Genomic DNA, 7,924 nt, shown 5'->3' with positions numbered 1-7,924 from the left:
TGAACATGTTAACTCTCTGAGCCTCTGTATTCTCTATGCCTCCCTGTGTGTTTATTCCTGCAGTGGGTGAAGGAATACTACACATTCTAGAGAAGTCCTCTGTGATTCAGGTTTTCCCACCTCTGTCCTACATTTGTCCTACATTTGTCTTCCCCTTCATCTGCTGAAGGATTCTTGCATCCAACCTATTGTTCTGATGGTTCCCACTACTTGGAGAATTCTTACCTCATATCTCTACAGGATTTACCCACCCCCCCCACACACACCTTCTTCAAGCTTTTGTTCAAATGGCAGGACCAATAAATCCAAAGGCTTTGGAGAGATGCCCCCTGCCCTCCATTTTCTGTGAATACCTCAAAGATCCTTGGATATTAAGTTCCCCTTACATTTTTCCTAGGATGAGTAATTCTCACCTTCCATTGCTGTGTGTGTGTATAGTTCTCTCGTTCTGTCATTTTGTTGTGTGTGCAGATTTGTGTGACCACCACTGCAAGCAAGATACAAAACCATTGCATTACCGCAAAGATCTCTCGTGCTCTCTCTCTGTACTTATACCCACCCACCACTCCCCACCATCCTTAACTCCTGGTCCCCACCAATCTGTTTTTCATCTCTGTGATGTCATTTTGAGACTGATATATATGTGAGATCAAAAAGTATGTGACCTTGTAAGGTTGGCTTTTTTTCATCTAGCACAGTGCCCGTGAGATCTATCTACATTATTGCATGTATCAGTAGTTCATTCATGTTTTTTACTGCTGAGCTGTATTCCATAGAATAGATGTACCACAGTTGGGTTAAGCAGTCACCCACTGAGAAACCCGTTGGTTGTTTCCAGTTTGCGCAATTACAAATAAGGCTTCTCTGAAGAATAGTGTACGGTTTTTGTGTGGACCTAAGTTTTCATTGTTCTGGGATAGATACCTGGGAATGGAAATCCTGGATTGTATAGTGAGTGTTATGTGTCGTTTCTTTAAGAAACTGCCAAACTGCTTTCCCATCTCCCACTCCCATCAGCCATGGGTGACAGATGGAGGGTCTCTGTGTCCTTGCCAGCGAAAGGCAGCATCAGATAAAATTTGTTCCTTTAACGCTTCTAACAGATGTGCCGTGATACCTCATCATGGTCTTAATTCACATTTCCTACACGACTAGTGATATTGAACATCTTTTCATGTGCCATTTGTATATCCTCTTTGGTGAAATGTCTCTTCATGTCTTTTGCCCATTTTCTAATTGATTGTTGTTTTAATGTTGAGTTTTGAGGATTCTTTGTATATTCTCGATATGAGTCTTTTGCCAGATATGTGGTTTGCAAACATTTCCTCCCATCTGTAACTTACCTTTTTATCCTCTTAAAAAGGTCCTTTGCAGAGCAAAAGCTTTTAGTTTTAATGAAATTCATTGGGTCAAATTTGTCTTTTATGGGTGTGTTTTTGGTGTCATGTCTAAAAATCTCCAAGCCTGAGGTCCTCCAAATTTTCTTATTTTTCTCCTAAAAGTTTTATACGTTTATGTTTTACTTTCAATCTTTCATTTCCAGTTAATTTTTTAATACAGTGGAGGTTTAGGTTGAGATTAGTGCTTTTTTTTTTTTTTTTTTTTTGGCCTAAGGATGTCAAATTTCTCCAATGCCATTTTTTTTAAAAAAACTAAGACTTTCCTTCCTCTACTAAATTGCTTTCATACTTTTGTCAAAAATAACTTAGCTGTACTTGTATGCGGTGATTTATGGGTCTTCTGTGCTGTCTCAGTGACTTATGTATCTAGCCCTCTGCCAATAACATGCAGTCTTTAGTACTGTGGCTGTCAAATGTCTTGAAATAATAAGAGTGATTTCTTCCACTTTATTTCTCTTTTTCTCAAAATTTGTTTTAGTTATTCTAACTCATTTGCCTTTCCATATAAATTTTAGAATGGTCATGTTCATATCTACAAAAATAACTCACTGGATTTTGATAGAAATTATGTCAAACCTGTATATAACTTTGAGAAGACTTGACATGTCCGAGTCTTCCAATCAATGGACACAGAATATCTCTCTATTTATTTAGGTTCTTGATTTCTTTCATCAGCCTTTTGCAGTTTTGTATTTTGCAGCATGTCCATGTTCTGGTAGATTTGCATCTAAGTTATTTTTTTAAGTGATGTAAGTGATACTGTATTTTAGTTCTGGTGCCCACATGTTTATTGCTAGTGTCTAGAAATACAGTTGATTTTTGTATTTTGATCTTGTATTTTGTGACTTTGCTGAACATACATATTTGTTCTAGGAGGGGTTTGTTTTTAGATTCCTTGGGATTTTCTATGTAAACCATCATATCATCTTCAAAGGGAATGGGAAGTATAATCCTAAGACAGAGAGGGAGGGGGAAATGTGTGTTTCTAGAGAAAAATACAATCCACTGAGCAGTCAACTGCACCATCAATTCACAATTGGCCAGAATTGTGGAAATGAACGGCAAAGTGTCCCTGTGTTTCTGGGGAGGATGAGTATTTCACCTAAGACCTTACTGCAGTATCTGTCAAGTAACGCAGCACCATTTGCCTTATATTAGAATGTGACATCACCAGGACTTGGCAGAGAGCTCTCCCCATCTGCCAAGTAGCTCAGTTGTGAGTGTGAACGACGGAAAATCTAAAGGTCCCGGGTTTTGACACAGTGAACACTTTACTCAATATATATAATTTCCAGTTCCTTTTCTAAAACACCCTAGCCTAGAGGGATAGCTTTCTTATACTCCTTGGACTGTGCTCCTGGGGAAATCTCTATTAAAAAGCACTAGGGCGCCTGGGTGGCTCAGTTGGTTAAGCGACTGCCTTCGGCTCAGGTCATGATCCTGGAGTCCCGGGATCGAGTCCCGCATCGGTCTCCCTGCTCAGCGGGGGGTCTGCTTCTCCCTCTGACCCTCTTCCCTCTCGTGCTCTCTGTCTCTCATTCTCTCTCTCTCAAATAAATAAATAAAATCTTTTAAAAAAAAAAAAGCACTAAAGTCATCTTCTGCTTGGAAGAGAATAGCAAATCTCAGCTACTTTGGTTAAGGTTGAAGGTAACTGACTTTTTGGTGTTTTCTCACTCTAGACAGGTAAAAGTCAAAGTGGAACCCAAATCTCCTTCCCCAAAGGACAAAACCTAGGGACCCTCAGACCCAGGGAAAGCAAGGACCACATTGCCTGGACAGGGACTTGAACCCTGGACCCTCAGATTAAAAGTCTGATGCTCTACCAACTGAGCTATCCAGGCTCTGGGAAAATTGTCTTATCCATACACATAAATAGGATGAAGCTTAATAGTGTGGTCCATTCATTCTTGCATTCAGGAAAGGCAACTGAGCAGGTGTTTAACCTCTATAGTCAATTCACCCAGCACTTGTTTATGTTTTCTGTAGGTAGGTAGAGAAGGAATGTAAATGGCATCAAGAAAACAATCCTTATTTGGGTACACTTGTAGAAAGGGAAAATAAACAAAAGAAACCAACAGATTGCTCCCAATAAATATTTACGGAATGTTTAGTGAAATCTGTCAGCTCTTATTTACTGGGCACCAAGAAATAACCAAAAAGGACACAAAGAGGAACAAAGAAACAATAAAAATATAAATAGATAGTAAAAAACAAGAGAAGGAAAAAACAGCAACCAATGGAGAACAATGGTAAGAATCTGCCAAGTTTGGTAACATCTACCAATCTTTTTCTTGGTGCAAGAAAAATCAAGTCATTAAAAAGGAGGGGAGGGGCGCCTGGGTGGCTCAGCCGGTTAAGCGACTGCCTTCGGCTCAGGTCATGATCCTGGAGTCCCGGGATCGAGTCCCACATCGGGCTCCTTGCTCGGCAGGGAGTCTGCTTCTCCCTCTGACCCTCCTCCCTCTCATGCTCTCTGTCTCTCATTCTCTCTGTCTCAAATAAATAAATAAAATCTTTAAAAAAAAAAAAAAAGGAGGGGAAACGTCTGGTGACTGTGAGCGGCCCTACGGTGTGCACTTCCCTGATGTTCTTAACCCCTAAAAGAATTTTGGCAACTTGGCTGTTCCCTCTCACAATTTTTCACTGGACATGTAGCATTTTTCTTCATATGTTCAAATTCTTCTGAAGGGTCTTGTGACTTGTATCCAAGGAATCTAAAAAGTTTAGTAACTTAACACTTAGCAATATCCCTTGAGAGAGAGAGGGAGACAGAGACAGAGACCCCTTCTTTAATCTTCTGTGGAAGATTTTACATTGATCTTTATCTCCTTGAAATCGTTATTTCCATTCTGGGTCTCCCATAGATTTTTTTTTCATCCCAATACCATCATTTTGTATCTAGTCTTTCTTGATCTTCCTACCATACTTCTAGGTACCAAATACAAGTATAAACATTGAAATCTGACGTTATTTCCTGTGACCCCAAATCTATGTTAAAAATACTTCTTGTGGATTGGGTTATATTTGCATCTACTTATAGCGCAAAATAATAGATAATTTGAAAACCCCCTTCACTGGAAGATGTAATGGATGTGAATGTGGAATTTGTTATCCTCCCACTTAGAGCCCCCCAGTGAAATCCTGTAAGAGACCACCTCAACTGAAGGAGGCATCTCTGACTCAATATTTCCAATTGTTCCCACTCTGGGAATCCGCAAGGAGAGCGTTTTCACAAATCCAGGACAATGTGCCACAGTCAGATGAGTCTTCGTTTACAGAAATGTCTTAATTTACCAGCAGAAGGGCGAGATTTTTCCGAGGAGGGTGAGGACGTGGGACTTAGAGCTGTACTTCCCTGGCAGACTGGTTCTCAGAAGGCGAATTTTCTGTGGCCATATTTAACTAAATATGAAAGCTCTAGGGGTAGATTTAGTTAAACTGTTTGGATACAGCTCAGCAGGAGTTGCTTGTAAAACTCACAGTCCAGGATGGCTTCGAATCTCAGGCCCGCCGCTGCGCCCTCGCCTACGAGCGGATGCATCCTCGTTAACGTGCAATTCCAGGGGCACGATTAGTTTTTCCCACATGCAGACGGTTTCATTTCTTTCGCCGCGTCTTTTTCCTTCGTCCTTGCCCCCTCTTCTCAGCCTCTTTCAGCCCGGTCCCCTTGAGAAGCAGGTGCTTCCGGCAGCTCCTCCAAGGGCGTGCCTTCCCGATCCGCCCAGGGCGCAGCTGCCGAGCCCGCTTCCCCGAAGCTTGTGCGGCCCCGGGGAGGAGCCGCAAGGGAGGCGGGGGGGGGGAGGGGCGCGGCCCGCGGACCCCGCGCTGGGGAGGAGCCGGGGGCTGTGGCCATCACGGCGGCCTCGGGGCGCGAAGGTCGCCACCAGCTGCCGTCGAAGAGCAGTCGCCAAGAGGCTTTTCTTCTGTCCGCAAGGCAGCCAGACTTCCAGGATTCCGTTCCTGGCTGGGCAAGTTTGGATCCGTTTTGACAAGGACCCGGAGTCCCTGCGTTTGCGCGGACTTGTGTTTTCCGGGCTTATCTGCGGGCTCAGGCTCTCGGCAGTCTGTCCACCGGGGCTGCGGGTGCGGCTGCCCGTGCGCGGGGGTCCAGCAAGCACACCGCCGCGCGCCCCGCGAGAACGTCACGCCGCGCACGGGGGACTGGAGGCCACCTAAGTAGAGCCCACCCAACCGGGTTCTAAACCTCTCGGCTGCAACTTCCAGTCCTCGGACCGGAGAGCGTGACCGAGGGGCGGGGGCGCACAGGGACCGTGAGAGTCCTGTTGCCTCGTGTCCTCTCGTGCTCTTCCGCCTCGCAGGGGCCGCTACCCTCGAATTCCTGCCCCTTTCTCCATTTGTCATCCCCTGCTTGCTCTTTGGATCTCAATTCGGACGCTACCCATTACCTCCTTCTGGAAGCTTTTGCTGACTCCTCAAGACTGGTTTTTGAAGCTCCTGGAATATACCCAGGATTCCTCCACAGGCATTTTGTACCCAACATTGTCAAAACCCGAACTCCCCGTTTTTCCCCAACCTGGCTCCTCGCCCATCTTCCCCATCCCTATAAGCAGCTGCTCCAGCTGTGGATGCTCTTTGGCTCGGATCCTAGATCCCATCTCTCAGCTCCACTCTCAAAATGTATCCATTACCCAACCTTTTCTTGCTCCTTCCGTTGCTGTCACACTCGAAATCTACCATCACCTCTTGCCTGGATGTTTGCAATAGACTCTTCAGTGCTCTCCCTGTTTCTATTTCTCTTTGCCCCCCTTCCTGTCTATGCTAAACAAAGAATTAGTGCACAACTCTCCCAGGGCTCCCCTCTGGTTCCAGGATGAAAGCTGAAGGGCTTCTAGTGACCCCTGCAGCCATCCCGTGCTCACTCCTCCCCCTCCCTGGGCCCCCCTTCCCCAGCCGCACAGCCTCCTGCTCATCCTCAGACATTCGGGGGCAAGTCTGGTCTGCCCCAGCCTCAGGCCTTTGTCCTCTCTTGTGTGCTCTGCCTGGAAACTCTTCCCCCTGCCCCCCAAATATGTGCCTAACTCATTTCCTCCTGTCCTTTAGGGTTTTGCTCAAATATCAACCTCTCAGTGAAATCTTACCTGTTCAACACATTTAAAATTTCAAACACTTTTTAAGGAGTCATCCCTATTATCTTCCTGCTTTATTTTTTATTAGTACTTATATATTTTTCATTCGTCTGAATTTCCCATTAGAACGCAAATTCCATGAAGACAGAGATTTTTGCCCATTTTGCTCACAGCTATCGTCCCGGTGTCTGGAGGAATACATGTCATATGGCAGCTCCCCACTGACCGTTTGTTAAGTAAAGGCCGAATGAATGGCCTGCCACCTACACAGGAAACACTCAGTAAAGGAGTCTTCTGCAGGAGGATGTGTAAGCAAATTTCAAGAGTTTAACACTGAACAGGGACAGGAATGGGCTTTTCATAGGTAAAGTGTTCCAGATTCTGTTTCTACCGCTCCTGGTCGGGTGCATAAGCCCGAGTGGCTAACCGTGGGTCCTCTGCCCAGTCCCGTGGTCTGGCATCTAGCCAGTGCCCATGCAGGAGTTAAAGCTCGCCTGGCACTGAGCACCTGAGACTCCAGTCCCATCTGCATTAGTTCTTCTCCTTCCCAAACCTTTAGGCTGCCCAGGAATAAACCCTGACTCCTGAGCCACTGGTGCCTAAGCTTGAGGATATAATGCATGCGGCTCAAAGGCGTGGGAAACTGTTCTAAGGAAGACACACATTCCTGTAAGTCTTCTGAATACAGCTTTGAGAGGTTTTACTCATTTGCTTGTTTGGCATTTTGAAATAGTAGTGGACTCACAGAGTTCAAAATGATTATACACTGACGTTTCCCTGGTCACCTACCTACCTGGTTCCTACTTTGTCCCCCATCCTCCATTGGTTCTACTGTTCTTCATTTCTTACCTATCCTTCTGGAATTTATCCACTTTCCTGTAAATATATTCATTTGTTCTGGGCCTTGCTTTTGATACTTCACAATATAGGTTGGAAATCTTTACATGTTCAAACAGAGGAAGCTTCCTTGTCTCTCTTTGTTCTGTTTTATATTTTTATTGTGAAATATAACACACAGGGCGGTAAATAAAATCTACACCTGCAGCTTAACAAGTAATCACAAAGTGAACATCTAACCATCACTCGGGATGGTGATCAGGGCCTTGTTGGCACCCAGGAAGCTGTGTGTGTCCCTTCCCTTTAAACCTCTGTCCTCCATGTTTTCCTTACGCCCTCAGAAAAACTCAGTCCTGACTTTTACAGTAACTGTGTATTTACATTTTTTTTAAAAGATTTTATTTATTTATTTGTCAGAAAGAGAGAGAGAGAGCACAAGCAAGGGGAGTGGGAGAGGGAGAAGCAGGCTTCCCGCCGAGCAAGGGGCCCAACGTGGGACTCAGTCCCAGGACCCTGGGATCATGACCTGAGCCGAAGGCAGACGCTTAACCGACTGAGCCACCCAGGCGCCCTGTATTTACATTCTTAATACATTTC

General features: G+C 44.8%; 1 non-coding gene across 1 annotated transcript; it reads right to left on the bottom strand.

The window, feature by feature from the left end:
- Positions 1-3,171: 3,171 nt before the first annotated feature.
- TRNAK-UUU (transfer RNA lysine (anticodon UUU)) lies at positions 3,172-3,244 on the bottom strand. The gene has a single exon. It is a non-coding gene; the product is annotated as a tRNA-Lys (tRNA).
- Between the last annotated feature and the right edge of the window lie 4,680 nt (positions 3,245-7,924).

Source organism: Leptonychotes weddellii, chromosome 8, assembly GCF_054177405.1.
Source record: "Leptonychotes weddellii isolate Sample4059 chromosome 8, ASM5417740v2, whole genome shotgun sequence".
Lineage (NCBI taxonomy): Eukaryota > Metazoa > Chordata > Mammalia > Carnivora > Phocidae > Leptonychotes > Leptonychotes weddellii.
Note: the sequence above shows the minus strand (reverse complement) of the source record. Positions and strands in the feature narration are given on the sequence as shown.